Source organism: Paroedura picta, chromosome 5, assembly GCF_049243985.1.
Source record: "Paroedura picta isolate Pp20150507F chromosome 5, Ppicta_v3.0, whole genome shotgun sequence".
Lineage (NCBI taxonomy): Eukaryota > Metazoa > Chordata > Lepidosauria > Squamata > Gekkonidae > Paroedura > Paroedura picta.
In genome coordinates, this window is record NC_135373.1 from 122,097,958 (window position 1) to 122,117,577 (window position 19,620).

Sequence of the window (19,620 nt, forward strand, 5' to 3'; positions counted from 1 at the left end):
GGCCCGGGACAACCAACACATTAGTACCCACAGAGCTAAGAGCCCTGCGGGGGGCTTAAGCAACTAAGCCAGTGGTTCTCAACCTTCCTAATGCCGCAACCCTTTAATACATTTCCTCATGTTGTGGTGACCCCCAACCATAACATTATGCAAGTGTTCTTTCAATCTACCCTGCAAGGCTGTTGTGTAGACGGCACCCCCTGGCCAAGCTGCTTGCCCTGCCGCGGGCCCTGTGAAAGGGTCGTTCGACCCCCAGGCTGAGAACCACTGAACTAAGCGGTCCCGCAGATAAGTAGGACCAATCAAACCCGGTTCTCCAGGTTTGGAGTCTGTCGCTCTTTAACCCCTCCACCACGCTGGCATATCCCAGGAGCAGTTTAAAGAAACCTTGTTGGCCTTTGAAACCTCAAACCATGTTCTTCCTCTGCCAACCAACGTATGCTCTCCATATATTATGCACTGTGTATATATGTAGCTTCTAGTTCATTCTCTTTGAAATATTCGTCCTGAAATCTTTGCAATCGTCCGAGGCGATGAACTAGCCGGACTTCAAGACCTAAAAAGAATAAAATAAATACATAAGCACGAGCGACAGAAGTCAGGTGTGCAGGGATTTGAACAGATTCATCAGCTTTCATTTATTTCCCCCACCCTGGAAATAATTTCGGGGGAGATCGCCATTGAACAAGCATTCTCCCTAGCAGAGCAGAATTCTTTCAGGCTCTCCACTTTCCCCGATTAATAGGATAACACACAACAGAGGGGAGTATCATTAAAAGAACTGGAACCCTCCGAAGGCTTTAATTCTGTCATCTTTTTTCCCCAAAAAAGCCTCCACTTAAAAAAGTAAAGAAGTTCATTGTTCTGTTTAACGTTCACCAGTCATCGTAGTGAAAGCTAAAAGATGAAAGGCTATTCATACCTTTTTTCTTTAACTGGTAAATAAAGTTTCAGCGCTTTTGTAAGGAAGGCTAAATGGTACCACGGAGAGACCAAATATAAACACTTTTAAATGAAATATTCAGTAAAACGTTTGCCAAAAGTCATCGCTCTTCACGCTGGCCCCGCCCTATGCAATTCTATCAACTCCTTGCATCGTTCCTCACCTTGCGGTGTTCTCCTTACACCCCTGCGAGGTAGGACAGGCTGAGGGGGAATAACTGGCTGGCAATACTCAGGTCTCTGATCTCAGTCCAATGTGTTTCCTCTCTCCCTCCCAGCTTCCTGTCCAGGAGTTGTATTATAGGTCCTCATCACAGTTATAGGTCCCCATTGCAGTTATAGATGGGGTGGAGTTTAGGGAGGGTGGAGTTTCAGGAGGAGAGGGTACTCATAAGGAATATGATGCTATAGAGACCATCTTCCAAAACAGCCATAGTAGTTAAGCAGTGATTATAATTTCCATGTCTCTGACCTTACTCAAACATAAGGCAATTGTAAGCCCCAATGAGACACATCAGGCCTGCTGGGTGGCCATCCCTCCACATGCAACCAGCTGGGTGACCTTGGCCTAGAAGAAGAAGAAGAAGAGTTGGTTCCTATATGCCGCTTTTCCCTACCCAAAGGAGGCTCAAAGCGGCTTGCAGTCACCTTCCCATTCCTCTCTCAGTTCTCTTAGAGCCCTCTCAGCCTCACTTTCCTCACATGGTGTCTATGGTAGGAAGAGAAAAGGATGTTAATTGTAGTTTATTTTGAGACGTATGAGGACTACTGGGTGACCTGGGCCAGTTTCAGTTACCTCATCTTCTACGTAATTCTTTCAGCTGGAGAGGCCAGGGATTGAACCTGGCACCTTCTGCACGCCAACGTTCTATGTAAACCGCCCAGAGCGGTATGGAATGGAGGTATAAAAATCCAAATAAGGAAGCAAGCAAGCAAGCAAGCAAGCAAGCAAGCAAGCAAGCAAGCAAGCAAGCAAGCAAACAAACAAACAAATAAAATTTAAAACATAATGCTGGACTGCTAGGCCATCTGATCAGATTCTGAAATACCCTTTCTCGCGTTTTTCTTCGGGAAAACCTGAGCCGGCTGTCACCTTTCCAAGATTTCTTCCTCTTTGGTTTCCCCCTGTCTGCTTGTTGTGTTTCAGGTCCAGCCAGCGCTTATTCCTCAGCGGGTATTCGGAGCCGTGGGGAGGCAGCTGTCCCTTCTCCGGCTCTGGGGCAAAGTCGATCTGATAGGGGGCTCTCGAGGACGGCGCCGACGGGAACGAGAAGAGGCAGCCAAAGGCCGCGACGGTCCGTTCGGGTAGAGCGGCAGGTTTTTCAGCAGCCGCAACAACAACAGGGAGAACTTGGGGTCTCCCCCTTGCACCCCGCAACGTCATTCCCTAAGGGCTCTTCTCCCCTAGCCCTTTCTCCCTCCATCCGGTGTTTCTATTGACAGGTTCCATTGACAAGACAGGCCACAAGAGATGTGAGCGGGAAGGCTCAAAGGTCACCCTGCAGGGAGAGGAAATGGTGTCATTAAACAGGCCGCCGTCGGGCCCGGAGAAAACGGAGGGCAGCTGTTCCACCAGAGCTGTTTAAGTACATTGCCATGTCTCCCGTTTTATTCCTAAGAAATCTAATATCCTTTGGGTCAGTGCAGGCCAACTCTTAGATATAAAGAATTCATAGCGCCGGCAATCCCCAGAAGAACCAATTTCGGCTCTTCGCGTTTCCGAGAGGCCGTGCCGACGATCGCTCAGCGGCTATGGCGCATAACGAGGCCTGTCTCCTTCCTTAACGCTGGCATGTAAAGACAAGGTGGCCTGGAGCGCGGAAGTGTGGGGCATTTTAGGGAATAACGGTTGGCAGGGTTTCGGTATGGGAAGGAGCAGAGCACCAGGCAGGCATTAAAAAAAGAAAAAAAGTTTAATTGAGAAGAGAAGCAGACTTGGTGAGTAAGGGAGGTAGTCCTAACAGTCTTAACGGCAAGCGATCAGAGGAAGGAAAGAAGGCAGGAGGTGCACTCAATGGAGAAGGAAGTCTCCAATTGAGTCAATCAGGACCAAGAAGGTTTCATCATGTTCCTGGGATACTGCACTAGCTGGACCCCTGGTCTGATCCAGCAGGGCTCTTCTTATGTCCTCAGGATGCTGGACTAGATGGACCACTGGTCTGCTGCAGCAGGGCTCTCCTCATGCTCTCAGGATGCTGGACTAGAGGGACCACTGGCCTGATCCAGCAGGGCTCTCCTTATGCTCTCAGGGTGATGGGCTAGATGGACCACTGGTCTGATCTAGCAGGGCTCTCCTTATGTTCTCAGGATGGTCTGATCCAGCAGGGCTCTTCTTATGTTCTCAGGATGCTGGACTAGATGGACCCCTGGTCTGACCCAGCAGGGCTCTTCTGATGTTCTCAGGATGCTGGACTAGATGGACCCCTGGTCTGACCCAGCAGGGCTCTTCTGATGTTCTCAGGATGCTGGACTAGATGGACCCCTGGTCTGACCCAGCAGGGCTCTTCTGATGTTCTTAGGATGCTGGACTAGATGGACCACTGGTCTGATCCAGCAGGGTTCTCCTTATGCTCTTAGGATGGTCTGATCCAGCAGAGCTCTCCTTATGTTCTTGGGATGTTGGACTAGACCACTGGTCTGATCCAGCAGGATCTTTAGATTTGTGGAGTAGCAGAATATTTGGCCCATCCCTAGCTGGGAGCTCTGTGGCTTCTCAAACTCCAATTTCATTTGGTCTGCATGCTCCCTCCTGTTTCTCCCTTAGTTTCCTCCCTCTTTACTACATGAGCCAGTTCAGGAGCCAAATACAGCCAATGATAATCCTTTCTCAAAATAGCCAATCAATTTGGTTGTGACACAGTCTACTGATGTAACAGAATTGATTTTTGCTGTATATTCCCTGTCATGTAAGAAGATCTTTGTCGGTCTTAAAAGGTGCTACTGCACTCTGATTTTATTGTGCTACTTCAGACCAACACGGCTACTCATTTGAATCCAAACTGAGGCTGTCAGAACTGTGGTCACATTCTGAGGTGATATCATTGGAAAAAACCATCATGCTAGGAAAAATGGAAGACTTAACATGAGATGGGTTTGACCCCATCAAGAAAGCCACGGCCCCCATGTAGCAAGACCAGAGCAAGGCTGTTATGAAGGACACGAATTCCTAAGCTCACCATAAGGAAAAAGTGACTCAATGGCATTTAACACTCACCAGGACAGGGGACTGATTAATACAGAGTTTTGAAAGCCATTTGGTGCAAGGAAATTGAGCATATGTTTCTTAGGGATCTCTGGGATCAAAATGGAGAGGGGGCAGAAGAGAGCAATGATCTGGGGCCAGGAAACCAAGCTCTAAGAGGAAAGGCTGTGGGAGTGCCCTGGTGATGTCACATCCAGTGGGTGTGACAGAGTTATGTCACTTCTGGTGTCATGTGACTTCCGGGGATGGGGCAGGAGTGTGTGGCCTGCTGTCATCACTTCCGGGGGTTCTCAAAGCCTGAAGAATGTTTCAGGGGTTTCTCTACAATAAACAGTTAAGAATGGCTGGACTAGATATTAGTTGATTCCAAGTAGAGTTGTTACTCTCCTTATCTTGGAACGTCATTAAGATATGTCTGCAAATGAAATGATTTGAAACAGTTTTCACTGAACGGTGTTCATAAAAGGTAAAAGTATCCCCTGTGCAAGCACTGGGTCATGTCTGACCCTTTGGGTGATGCCCTCTAGCGTTTTCATGGCAGACTCAATATGGGGTGGTTTGCCAGTGCCTTCCCCAGTCATTACTGTTTTACCCCCCAGCAAGCTGGGTCCTCATTTTACCGACCTCGGAAGAATGGAAGGCTGAGTCAACCTTGAGCCGGCTGCTAGGATTGAACTCCCAGCCTCATGGACAGAGCTTTCAGACTGCATGTCTGCTGCCTTACCACTCTGTGCCACAGCTTCTACTATATCAATGTTTTCCACAGAATAACTGATATGAGTCTTCCTTCCTTCCTTCCTTCCTTCCTTCCTTCCTTCCTTCCTTCCTTCCTTCCTGCCTGCCTGCCTGCCTGCCTGCCTGCCTGCCTCCCTCCCTCCCTCCCTCCCTCCCTCCCTCCCTTCCTGCCTGCCTGCCTGCCTGCCTGCCTGCCTGCCTGTCTGCCTCCCTCCCTCCCTCCCTCCCTCCCTCTTTCCCTCCCTTCCTCCCTCCCTCCCTTCCTTCCTTCCTTCCTTCCTTCCTTCCTTCCTTCCTTCCTTCCTTCCTTCCTTCCTTCCTTCCTTCCTTCCTTCTAAAATAGGAATAGTCATTCATTCACTGCTTCTCATTATTCTGCTGTAGGAAAGCAGGTTTCGGGGCCACTCCAATTTAAATGCTCATTTAACAACAGAGGCAGCATCTCCTTTTGGGAGCAACATGGGAAATGGATTTCGTCTTTCTTCCATTTTATCACCCATGAATGCGAAAGGCGCGCCCTCCCCCACCCTTTTAACATATCAAAGTGTTTGTTTTGCTGTTGATATCTCTGATGTTTGCTCGCTAGTGGCCCAAGCCGTGGTGAGCTCATGCAAATTGCGTCAGGAAATCCAAGGTTTTCAGTTAAGGCCGAATATTAATTTAAGATGTTGCTCCCAGAATGAAGTCTTGGCAGGTGTCAACAGAGACTTCATGTTCAAACTGCACAATGTCATAGTCCAAATGTATAACGCAAATGTATAACCTGGAGTCATAGAATCATAGAGTTGGAAGGGATATCCGGGGTCATCTAGTCCAACCCCCTATATAATGTAAGAAATTCACAACTACCTGTCCTGTGTGCAGCTCTGGAGGCCTCACTTCAAAAAGGATGTGGTTGAAATGGCGAGGGTGCAGAGGAGATCGACGAGGTCTGCATTCTACCAGTCCAACATCCTTTGGATGCTGGCTAGGCTCTATGGTTCCCCATAACCCCTGTTGGGTATTCCTTCACTAGAGACCCAGATTGGTGTAGTGGTTAGGAGTGCCGACTTCTAATCTGGTGAGCCAGGTTTAATTCCATGCTCCTCCTCCACTTTGTGCTCGCCACAGCACTGATAGAGCTGTTCTCACTGAGCAGTAATATCAGGGATCTCTCAGCCTCACCCAACTCACAGGGAGAGGAAAGGGAAGGCAATTGTAAGCTGCTTTGAGACTCCTTTGGGTAGAGAAAAGTGGCATATAAGAACCAACTCTTCTTCTTCTTCTTCTTCTTCTTCTTCTTCTTCTTCTTCTTCTTCTTCTTCTTCTTCTTCTTCTAACTTTAACTAGGTATACATGTATACAACATGGGCTTTCAGTGCTGCATAGCCCGCTGGCCTTTTATGAATAGAAGGCCTTGTTTTCCCTTCTGCCAGAACAAACACTGTGTTGTCAACAACGGAAATATAAGACCCACTCAGGTTGTGTCCTAGAGGGACCTTTTTCAAACCTGACTCTTCAAAGCTGAGCAGGTCTCAGATGGAATGTTCCCTGATCCCTGGTTGGGAACCCCTAATTTAGACCAAAAGCACACCTGGCCTTCTACAGCCAAACTTCAGATCTCCTTGCCTCGCCACATTGGTCAACTGCCAAGCAGAGATGGCAGGTCTTTGGGAGGTGCCTGGCAGGCGCCCAGCAGTAAGTAGGGATGAGGGGCTTGGGAGGGTGCAAATAATAGAACTCCCATGTAATGACCGTATGAACTGCCATCCTGTAAAAGGGAGACATGTAGAAGATGGGGCCAGCTTGTTTTCTGCAGTTTTAGAGGGGGAGGGATAGAGGAAGACTCGAGTTCAAATTGATCTGAATTGAGCAGGATCCACAATGGAATAAAGGGATAGAGGAAGACTCGAGTTCAAATTGATCTGAATTGAGCAGGATCCACAATGGAATAAACAAAGTAAGTGCAGAATCAGCCCAGGATGAGGAGCAATAGGTTCAAATTACAGGAAAGGAGGTTCCACTTAAATATTAGGAAGCATTTTCTGATGGTTACAGCTGTCTGTAGATAGAATTTAGTGCCTCGGAGGGTGGTGGAGTCTCCTTCGCTGGAAGGTTTTAGGAGGCGATGGGATCAGCATCTGGCAACACTGTTATGTTTTTTTAAGTCCCTGTGAGGGTCAGGGACTAGGCTGGATGGTCCTTTGTAGTGTCCTCTGAGTGATTCTGATCCTGTAGCCAATTGCACCACAGTATAAAGGTAAAGGTAAAGGTATCCCCTGTGCAAGCACCGAGTCATGTCTGACCCTTGGGGTGACGCCCTCTAGCGTTTTCATGGCAGACTCAATACGGGGTGGTTTGCCAGTGCCTTCCCCAGTCATGACCGTTTACCCCCCAGCAAGCTGGGTACTCATTTTACCAACCTCGGAAGGATGGAAGGCTGAGTCAACCTTGAGCCGGCTGCTGGGATCGAACTCCCAGCCTTATGGGCAAAGCTTTCAGACGGCTGCCTTACCACTCTGCGCCACAAGAGGCTCTACCACAGTATATCACTTGCCAATTGCACCTTGTATATCACAGTGTATACAAGGAACGACCCAACAAAAAGGATGCACCAGCGTTTGAGCATTCCTGGGAGGAAAGAACCACACTCCAGCATGGTCTAAATGCTGGCAGGGGCTCCTGGGAATTGTAGTCCATGGACATCTGGAGGGCCGCAGTTTGACTACCCCTGGCCTAAATATTCAGTGGGCATTTGATATTTGGGGATGGGAATGACTGGCTGGGGGCCGGGAAGCAGTTTCATTAAGCACAATGTGGCCTCCAATGTGTTTCAAATGTGCAGCTTTTCGTTGGGGCAGTCCAGACATCCGAGCTGGTCATCTCCAATTTCGCAGCCTTTAATGCTTTCTGACAGCTGGCATACAACGGCAGTCAGTTGTCGACCGAATTGGGCTTGGAGCTGTCAATCCTTGAGATGCTTAGCAGGCAGCAACGGGGAGCATTTGACAGCTGGCTTTCAGAGCGAACGATCGGGAGGGGTTTTTGAAACGACCCATGGAATCATGGTAATCAATGCTACTCCATCGATTATCCCACCCCAAAATGGGCAATGGTCAAATTCGGAGGTCAGATTGAATTTTTTTTCCAGGCTTCAGAGGGCAGATTGAGAACCTCAGTTTTGAAATCTGCCCTTGGGTCGGTATCATATTGTTGTCAATATAAGTGAGTAGAATGGCTCCACAATTTTCAAAGGCAACCAGATTTACAAGACAGCTGTTTCCCTTACGTCCTGCAAAGAGCGTTAAGATCATCAGAAGAATGGGCTGCCTAAGGAGGTGGGGAGTTCCCCCTCAGTGGCTATCGTCAAGCAGCAGCTGGACAGATCCATCTCCTGGATGCTTGAGGCTCATCCTGCATTGAGCAGGGGGTGGACTAGATGGCCTGGATGTACCCTTCCCAGTCTAGGATTATATGAGTCTAGTTCAGCAGTGGAATGGGCTGCCTGAGGAGGTGGGGAGCTCCCCCTTACTGGTGGTCTTCAAGCAGTGGCTGGACAGATCCTTCTCCTGGATGCTTGAGGCTGATCCTGCATTGAGCAGGGGGTGGGACTAGATGGCCTCGATGGACCCTTCCCACTTTAGGATTCTAGGAGTCTATTTCAGTAGTGGAATGGGCTGATTAAGGAGGTGGGGGCTCTCACTCACTGGTGGTCTTCAATCAGCAGCTGGACAGATCCTTCTCCTGGATGCTTGAGGCTCATACTGTATTTAGCAGGGGGTGGGACTAGATGGCCTGGATGGCCCCTTCCCACTCTAGGATTCTAGGAGTCTAGTTCAGCAGTGGAATGGGCTGCCTAAGGAGGTGGGGAGCTCCCCCTCACTGGGGGCCTTCAAGCAGCAGCTGGGCAGATCCTTCTCCTGGATGCTTGAGGCTGATCCTGCACTGAGCAGAGGGTGGGACTAGATGGCCTGGATGGCCCCTTCCCACTCTAGGATTCTAGGATTCCTCTCCATTGCTTCCTGTAGGAACCAAGAAAGGAGAAATGGAGCAAACATATTCTCTTTAACGTCTTCTGCAAACGTTTAGCTTTTTGTCAACGGATTGCTGCTTTTCTCATTCGGGCTTGTACATTCTTTGGGATTGCGTCTGCCTGTTGTCGAGCTGTTTTCGTGTGATATCAGTTTGTATTCATTTGTAGAAACCCATTGATGTCAACCTGCTGATTTTGTGACACTGAAATAAACAACTGCTACGTTTCGCAAGGGGGGGGGGCACTAAACAAGGTGCAACACAACAAAACATGCCATTAAAGTAAACAACCATAAGGTAGACTCACGGACGGAGGAGCAAAAAACCAGAATGGGGATTTTCGTGTCCCAATGTAAGGAGGGCTGAGGAAAGACAGAGGAAAACAAGAAGGGACGCAAGAACACAAGCACAGGAAGGGCTATCAAGAATAGGAGTGTCTTGGAAAGTGCCAATTGAAATGACCCACCTGACCCCGGAATCTGAGCAGACAGTGTAATGTGGCATTAAAGAAGACAAATGCACTCTTGAAATCACAAGATTAGATCGTCCCGCTGTAGACCGCATTGGTCAGACTCCTCCTGGCATTCTGTGTGCAGTTCTGGAGGCCATGCTTCAAAAAAGGTGTGGACAGAATTGAAAGAGTTCAATGGAGAGCGGTGAGGATGATCCAGGGCCTGGGGACCATGCCCAGTGCAGAAAGGGGAATATTCAGCCTGAAAAAAGGGAGGTTGGGAGGGGACAGGATGGCATTCTTTCTCCTGGTAAAGTTTTCATTTGGAGGATGGCTGGGAGTGGTTTCTGTTGGCAGCAGAGGAGAGGACCTGCAGTAATGGCGTTAAACTTCATGTGGAACAATAATGGTTAAATATTGGAGTGGGGGGGGGAATTCCCTGAGTAGTTCAGCAGTGGAATGGGCTGCCTCAGGAGGTGGGGAGCTCCCCCTCTTCAGGCAGCGGCTGGACAGATCCTTCTCCTGGATGCTTGAGGCTGATCTTGCATTGAGCAGGGGGTGGGACTAGATGGCCTGCATGGCCCCTTCCCACTCTAGGATTCTAGGAGTCTAATTCAGTAGTGAAATGGGCTTCCTAAGGAGGTGGGGAGCTCCCCCTCACTGGTGGTCTTCAAGCAGCGGCTGGACAGATCCTTCTCCTGGATGCTTAGGGCTGGTCCTGCATTGAGCACGGGGTGGGCTAGATGGCCTGCATGGCCCCTTCCCACTCTAGGATTCTAGGAGTCTAATTCAGTAGTGAAATGGGCTTCCTAAGGAGGTGGGGAGCTCCCCCTCACTGGCGGTCTTCAAGCAGCGGCTGGACAGATCCTTCTCCTGGATGCTTGAGGCTGATCCTGCAATGAGCAGGGGGCTGGACTAGATGGCCTGCTTGGCCCCTTCCAACTCTAGGATTCTATGAGTCTAGTTCAGCAGTGGAATGGGCTGCCTAAGGAGGTGGGGAGCTCCCCCTCACTGGTGGTCTTCAAGCAGCGGCTGGACAGGTTCTTATCCTGGATGCTTCAGGCTGATCCTGCACTGAGCAGGGGGTGGGACTAGATGGCCTGCATGGCTCCTTCCCACTCTAGGATTTAACAATTTTATGATATGAGAAAAAACCACGTAGGAAGCATGCAACTGTAAGCACCGTTCTACGTACCAGCGATAAGCAAACGCATGCCCAGGAGAAAAGCAAAAGACCAGTGACAGCGTGAAGACGGAATGCCTCAGAAAAAGATTTTTTGCAAAAGAAGTTGAAGCACTTAATTTGGACTAGTTCAGTATCATTTGGAATCTTGGCTACTACTCCACTCACACACACATACACACACACACAATTCAAAATAATTTCTGAACCAATTAAATAGCGCTGGATCCAATAACAAACCTTGAGCGACTCTATATCTCCCTCCAGTCTGTCGCGAAGACTATCCAATTATTCTTTCTCTCGGCCTCCTGTCATTTAGACAAGGTGTGTGTGTGTTTAAATCCAGAAAATGACACTCTCCTGGAAATCTTGACTCTCTTTAAGGATCTCCTGAACTTAAAATCAACGTTCACCCAGGAATATCCAGTGAGGTATTATGGTCAAGAGGAGTCTAGGCCAGCTCTTCCTTGATGGTAGACAAGTTCATCTTGCATGCAAACCAGGAGTACCAAGTTCTGGGGTTCAATACTCATGGCTCCAGACCCCAAAGAACGAGGTTGATTTTTTTTTTTTAAGAATCCTTTCAGGGACACACGTTCTCAGTACCCACCTGCATGATATTATGATTTTGATTAGGATTAGGATTAGGATTGTGATGGACCAAGCCCTATATAGATAGGTTGAGGGACTTGGGAATGTTCAGCCTGGAGAAAAGGAGGTTGAAAGGGGACATGATAGCCCTCTTTAAATATTTGAAAGGTTGTCACTTGGAGGAGGGCAGGATGCTGTTCCCATTGGCTGCAGGGGAAAGGACACGCAGTAATGGGTTTAAACTTCAAGTACAAAGATATAGGCTAGATATCAGGAAAAGATTGTTCACAGTCAGAGTAGTTCAGCAGTGGAATAGGCAGCCTAAGGAGGTGGTGAGCTCCCCCTCACTGGCAGTCTTCAAGCAAAGGTTGGATACACACTTTTCTTGGATGCTTTAGGACACTTAGGGCTGATCCTGCGTTGAGCAGGGGGTTGGACTAGATGGCCTGTATGGCCCCTTCCAACTCTATGATTCTGTGATTATATTTATATTTATATTTATATTTATATTTATATTTATATTTATATTTATATTTATATTTATATTTATATTTATATTTATATTTATATTTATATTTATATTTATATTTATATTTATATTTATATTTATATTTATATTTATATTTATATTTATATTTATATTTATATTTATATTTATATTTATATTTATATTTATATTTATATTTATATTTATATTTATTCCCCACCACTTCTGAAACCAGCTTGTTGTGGGTTACAGAGACTTATAAATTCCCCTTAAAGCACCCATTAAAAGACATAAAGAGTCCAATATGGCGGAAAAACCCGCTGCCAACCCCCACTACTGGAGAAGGAGGTGAAAGCAATGTACTGGTCATAACCGGAGGGAGGCGTTGATCTACCTCGCCGACCCCAGCCTCAACCGTAGACCTGGCGGAAGAGCTCCGTTTTGCAGGCCCTGCGGAAGGCTGATATCCATGCAGACTCATGGGAGGGGTTGCAGCTCAGAGGCTGAGAATCTTCTCGGCATCTTCTTGGGGTCACTGGGGATAAAAAGCGCAGATTCTGCCAAGGAGGGAGTGATGGTTTTATGCAGGATTTCTCAACCAGAGTTTCGTGAAACCCCAAGGTTTCTTTACATACCTGGGAGGGTTTCCCGAATGGGATGGAGTTCATTAGCTTTTAATATATTTTTTAAATGTGTTAAATCAGGTGATGTGACCATATATGGTCATGTTGATCTGCCCCTCCCCTCCCCGATGGCTAATGATGTGCCAGGAGAGAGTGGGAAGGGGCGGGGCCCCAGGTGGGCGTGTCCACAGCTCTGCTTCCCAACCAAATTTTGCATGATCACACCACTTCTGGGGTTTCTCAAAGCCTGAAGGATGTTTCAGGGGTTTCTCAAAGGTCAAAAAGTTGAGAGAGACTCTGATGCAATATCAGCTGGCTTCATGTGCAGAGTCCTGCCACAAGAATCCAAAAAGTTGATTTAATTGGGTTAATTTTTTAAAAAATCATTTGACGTGGAAGCACAGAAGTAAGGGGAGGGGGTTGTTGTTTGCTTGTTTGTTATTCACAGTATCGCTCATCCTCCACATTTTGCCATTCTGGGAAACTGCTGCTCAAACAAATTGCAAAAACGAATGGACTCCGACGGTAACAAAAGGAAGACATTTTGCTAACAGAAACAGAAGCGCATCTTACACGACGCATTCATGCAGGGACGTTTAATTCATTGTGAACAGATTTACTTCAAAAGGTGAACTTGTGATGGCTCTGAGCTAAAGTAGAGAGAGAAGAAGTTATGAAGAAGAAGAAGAAGAAGAAGAAGAAGAAGAAGAAGAAGAAGAAGAAGAAGAAGAAGAAGAAGAAGAAGAGTTGGTTCTTATATGCCGCTTTTCCCTACCCGAAGGAGGCTCAAAGAGGCTTACAGTCGCCTTCCCATTCCTCTCCCCACAACAGACACCCTGTGAGGTGGGTGAGGCTGAGAGAGCCCTGATATTCCTGCTCGGTCAGAACAGTTTCATCAGTTCCGTGGCAAGCCCAAGGTCACCCAGCTGGCTACACGTGGAGGAGCGCAGACTCGAACCTGGCATGCCAGATTAGAAGTCCGCAATCCTAACCACTATACCAAACTGGATTAGATGTCCAATCCAAGATGAAAGAATGGAAATGGTGGCCAGAGAGGCCATGTATTACATATAGGACATGCTACAGGCTTCCAGGGGTCCCATGAAATGCCTTCCCCCCATGGATCAGGGCCATAGACTCTCACCTCTACACTTTTCCCTCTTTAAGGACACTCAAAGCGACATCCCTTGCCACTGTGGGGAGCCTCTTTGCCCTCAGACTGGCTACTCTCGCCACATCTGCACTCTGCCAGGGCCTTGCAAATCCTTAAAGTACTCCTGGTCTAAGTGCATCTTAACCCATGCTGGGGGTACACCTACCAAGTGTACCGAGCCCATATCCCCTTAAATCTTTCCCTTCCAGATCTTCTTGCATCCACAGGTACAACATCCAATGGGTTTGTGGTTAGCTTGGACTCCATTCATTCCTGTTGAACTCTTCCCATGCTCAATACTGCTTAAAACCGTCGGAGAAAAAGACAATGAAATTTAACTACAATATTATTACATTCATTTAAAAACCTAACGTAATTACTGGAAAAGCTGTATGAGGGTGTCAGAAAAGTCATTATAGGGAGAAATCCCACTGGCCGTCAGCCAGCAGAAGGCAAGCAGAAAAGAGGTTGGACTTTTTGGGGATCTGTAGAATGTAAGGCAGAGCCTCTTGTGGCGTAGGGTGGTAAGGCAGCAGACGTGCAGTCTGAAAGCTCTGCCCATGAGGCTGGGAGTTCAATCCCAGCAGCCGGCTCAAGGTTGACTCAGCCTTCCATCTTTCCGAGGTCGGTCAAATGAGGACCCAGCTTGCTTGCTGGGGGGTAAACGGTAATGACTGGGGAAGGCACTGGCAAACCACCCCGTATTGAGTCTGCCATGAAAACGCTGGAGGGCGTCACCCCAAGGGTCAGACATAACCCAGTGCTTGCACAGGGGATACCTTTACCTTTAGAATGTAAGGCAGGGGGGAGGGGAAGGATCTGGGATCCCTATTGGCCATACAGACTTTTGCTATCTAAGTTTACAGTGGTATGCAAAGCGGAGTCCTACCCTGTAAACCCAAATCACAATACATGTGAAGAGTAGGGGCTGGGAATATTGCAGACACTATGATTTTATTTCTGAGTGATCGCTCAGAAGTGGCATCAGAACACCCCATGACTCTCTAAGAAATTCCGCAATCTCTATAGCAAGCACTACAGAAATCAGGGGATGTTGACCTTGGGCTCGCCACAGCACTGATAAAGCTGTTCTGACCAATCAGTAATATCACGGCTCACTCAGCCTCACCTCCCTTGCAGGGTGTCTGTTGTGGGGAGAGGAAAGGGAAGGCAACTGGAAGCCGCTTTGAGACTCCTTCGGGTAGAGAAAAGTGGCATATATTCTTCTTCTTCTTCAGTAATATCAGGGCTCTCTCAGCCTCAACAGACACCCTGTGAAGTGGGTGAGGCTGAGAGAGCCCTGAAAGAACTGGGACTGGCCCAAGGTCATCCAGCAGGCCTCATGTGTCTCAAAGTGGCCTGCAAACACTTTCCTTTCCTCTCTCCACAACAGACAGAACAGTTTTCTGAGTGAGCTCTTTGAGAACTTGGGAGGCCGAAGGTGACTGCATGTGGAGGAGTGGGGAATCACACCCAGTTCTCCAAATTAGAGTCCCGCCTCTCTTTAGCCACTCCCCCACCCTTGCAGACTGGAGACTTAAGCCCTGGTCTTCTGAGCCGAAACCCAAAACATATTACAAATTCACCACACTGGCATTATAATCATTATTTTACATTTCACAGGTCGATCCCTGTTTCCGGAGAAAGTTAATTTGACTCACTGGTTCGCCGTTGAGCTTATATCTTGATCCGCTATCAGATATGTTATTTTCCCCCTCCCCCTGATAGATTTCCTTTTTTATTTCTTTTTCTTTTTGCTGTTCAACGTTTACCTCTATCCCTCGCTTTCCCTAAGCAGTAGAAATTCATTGGAGTTAATAAATCACCATTCATTTCCTACTGTTATTTCCAAAACAGAGTTATTACTCAATCTATCTCTACTGACAGCTGTTCCGAAGCTGCCATGGGATTTTTGGGTATTCATAAAGCTATTTATCACGGTACCTGTCTTAAATATTAGCACAATATCACAAGCTTTCCTGTAAAGCTTACATTTTAATCTGTCTGTGAGGTACACGGACGCTTTCCTCCGATATCCGATGATATTGTGGGAGGTCTGGGCCTTTATTGGTTGTACGACATCGTTCCTCGGCTCGGCAAATTCAAGGTTATTAACATGCTGATGAGAAAATAGACAATTCCGACGGTGAGGAGCAGATTCTATTTTCTCTGGCTGATGGATCCGTGAATGGAATTTGGCTTGGGAAGACCGTGATTCCCTGACTGGTACACAAAGCTTGTATCCTGCGAGTAAAGATACACATTGCTGGCTGCAGCCGGGAGGAGCCCCTACGCTGAACCTAAATTCGATTCAGGTGTGCAAATATGCAGTGGGTTCCCCACGGATTCCCCACCTCCTGTGCGGTTTTGTTCATTCTGCGATGGGAGATTGAGATCTCATCTGAGAGAAAGTTGACGTCTCAAGAATTGAGCGGATGTAAAAATGTCTCATTTCCAGATATTTTTGTTGTTGTTGTTGTTGTGTGGTGTGTTAAGGGTCATATGACAATGTTCAACTGGTATTTGAAGGGAGGGGAGGGGAAAAAACAGCTGTTTTCTGCACTTTACACTACCTGAAGGAATCATAGAATCAGACTCATAGAGTTGGAAGCTACCACCAGGGTCATCTAGTCGAGCCCCTTGCAGAATGCAGGAATTTCACAATTCCTTCCTCTTTCCTTCCTCTTCCCACAACACTGTGAGGTAGGCAGGGCTGAAGAACCCTAAGAGAGCTGTGACTGGCCCACAGTCATCCAGCCGGCTGCATGTGGTGGAGCAGGGAATCAAACCCGGCTCTCCAACAATAACACCAAGCTGTCTCCCTTCCAAGAAGAGACAGATACTTTTCATCCTGGACAGATAGTTTTCATGGATGCTTGAGGCTGATCCTACATTGAGCAGGGGGTTGGACTAGATGGCCTGTGTGGCACCTTCCAACTCTATGATTCTGAGAGGTGGAGGTTTGTACTCTGCTTTTTACTACCCGAAGGAGTCTCAATGCAGTTTACAGTTGCCTACCTTTCTTCTCCCCAGAACAGACCCCTTGTGAGGTAAGTGGAGAGAGCTCTGAGAGAACTGTGACTGGCCTAAGGTCACCCAGCTGGCTTCAAGTAGAGGAGGAGGAGGGAATCAGATCTGCTTCTCCATATTAGAAGCAGTTGCCCTTAACTACTACATCAAGGGGTGAACACCCTGGGCAGGACATGCTTGGAACCAGCCTCAACTTGACTGTGGAACATTATTTCAAGAGGTTGTTAGGTTTCTACCACACCTTACCAGGGAGGCTGTAAAACCTGTAAAAATAAAAACAGAACTATTCCACAGAACAATCAGGATGGCAAACACCAACAGAGAAGTTCTGGAGGACTTTGACCAATTGGGTAAGGAGGCAGCAATGTGGCACATGAAATGCATTGTGGGTAAGTTCATCGACATTGGAAGAGAAGCTCCTAAGTTCACATTCATGAAAATGGTGTCTGCAATACTGAAACTTAGTGGGAGGGATATCAGAGGGTCATAGCGGATGCCCATGTTCATAAAGGCAACTGACTTATGATGGCCCCAGAAAGACAAGTGAGATGCACAGAAGAAGAAGAAGAAGAAGAAGAAGAAGAAGAAGAAGAAGAAGAAGAAGAAGAAGAAGAAGAAGAAGAAGAAGAAGAGTTGGTTCTTATATGCCGCTTTTCCCTACCCGAAGGAGGCTCAAAGCGGCTTACAGTCGCCTTCCCATTCATCTCCCCACAACAGACACCCTGTGGGGTGGGTGAGGCTGAGAGAGCCCTGATATCACTGCCCGGTCAGAACAGTTTTATCAGTGCCGTAGCGAGCCCAAGGTCACCCAGCTGGCTGCATGTGGGGGAGTGCAGAATCGAACCCGGCATGCCAGATTAGAAGTCCGCACTCCTAACCATTACACCATACTGGCTGTTTGTTGCCTTCCTCCTCAGAGCCTTCCTTGGTGGTCTCTCTCCAAAGCCATATTGTGACCCCAGCAAGGGGCTTTCAAGGCAAGTGAGAAGCAGAGGTGGTTGTCCATTGCCTTCCTCTGCAGAGTCTTCCTTGGTGCTCTCCCATTGAAATACTAACCCTGTTAAGCGTATGATGAAATCGGGGCACACTATGTCACTTTCTGTCCTCAGTGTTTTGTTTTGTTTTGTTTTATTTTTACTGATTTTAACTTCCCCAATTTCACGTTTACTAGCATTGCATAAGAACAATTCTTTTTTTTTTCTTTTCGGTCCTGCAGGAAGATCAGAAGAAATCATTAAAGCGCTTGTCCCTCTGTGGCGGCAAAAGATGGTTTGTTCCGTTATCTCAGATCTGCTGTTCAAAGAGTGTTTTCTGCCTTCTTGGGGTGTGCAATGACTTTGACAGAAAATTGCTCATTAAGAACTGCCATCCTAAGGTTCTGCTCCAACTCATCACTGACGAGAACGTAAGAAGCAATGGGCCCTTTGATTCACAAGATTCCCCAACATGTTGCTCCCAGTTGACAAGGAACCTGAGAACTCCCTTTTTGAAGCTCGCTAAGAATTTTTAGACAATGGGTTGGGCCTGCTGAAAATCTGATTGGCTGCACAGACTGAAATAATGTTGATTCCATGGTAGCTCTCGCATCGTCCCTCACCATTCTTTTGATTGGAATTGCAATCAGCAAATGATTTGGTGAAGCCAATTCTGAAGGGTTGTTGTTGTAAAGTTGTTAGGCTGCTAAGCTGTACCTATGCGCTCACTAGTGTCATCTAATGGTCACTCTGGGATTGCAGTGGAAAAATCCCAGGTACATGCCAGGGACTCCCTATGTTTAAACTGGGCTCCCGCCCACTTCCTCTTTCTTCAAGAAGAGCAGCTGTGTGCTCTGAAGCAAGCAGGCAGTTCTTAGGCTCTGCTCTCTCCCTGCTGATGTGTGGCATGTAGTCTGCTTGCAGCCTAGCCACAGAGGCATGCAATGGACTGCTTTTGTAAGTACTCTTTTTGTAGTCTGCTTCAGTAAGAAGACTGAAGCAAATGAATATGATATATACTTTTAAATATTCTCTTTTAAACCTCAAAGCGCTGTCGGTCTGGATCTCTGCCTCATCCACAAAGGTTACTAATAACGGCATACTTTCAAAAGGCTCTGTTACTCTGCAGCTCCATTACTCTGGAGAGACTCAGGACCAAGCCAGGTCCGAAAGTCCAAACGCTTTTTGTGCATTTTGAATAACCTCCCTCTTCCCCCCCCCACGTGTGCTTTCTCTGTGTATGTGGCTCCGCCTCCTGCAGCAGCCATTTTGTGGTCATGACCACCATCCTGTCTCAGATTCCCAAAGGCAGACACAGCCTCAAAACACTGTGCTTAATCTTGAACGCCACCCGTTAAGCAGAGTCGCTCCCTGGAAATCGAGGATATTCCCTTCTCTGTTGCTGCGTTATCGTACCTCCATTCAAGAGCAAGGAAGGGGGGTCGGCCTGGTTGGTTTGTTTTACACACCCAGCCTCCCAAACCTATCATGAGGTTAATGAAGGGCGACACTTGTCCAATCAGGCCCATTTGTCAATGAGCAAAGTGGGTCGTCTGACTCCCGTTCCGAATGGCAGGCGTCAAACTTTCAAGGCAGAGCCCTTGTTTATGGCTCCCCGAGGCAGTAATTGCTTTTGAATATTTACAGGGACCCGGTCTTTTGAACGGGAAAGGACGTGAGGCAATTTGCAACAGAGTCATTTGGGCAAATGGAAGTCGTTCCTACTGAGTGAAGTATGGGGCTATTGAGGCAAGAGAGGGACCAGGAGGCCCGGCTGTCTGACAGCTCACCAGGACATGTTAAGGGATTTCTGCATGTGGTGCTGAGGGACGACAGCCACCCCACTTGACTCCCAGGCTAAATCCTTAGTGCCCCCCCCCCCCAGAAAAAAGCCCACACACATACAAACACAAACTTATTTCCTGGTGTTGAGCCTACTGCCCAGAGACAGGCAATGCAAATTCAAAACTTTGCCTATGCTTCCTTGGAGGCTGCGCAGTGGCCATATTATATTCTGGAAGGAAATACGTAAGTTCTTTGTAGAAGTTGTTTGTAGAAGACACTTTGGGTCCTTACTGGGGAGGAAGACAAGATGGGGAGAGACAGACAGACAGACAGACAGACAGACAGACAGACAGACAGACAGACAGACAGACAGACAGACAAAGAAAGAAAGAAAGAAAGAAAGAAAGAAAGAAAGAAAGAAAGAAAGAAAGAAAGAAAGAAAGAAAGAAAGAA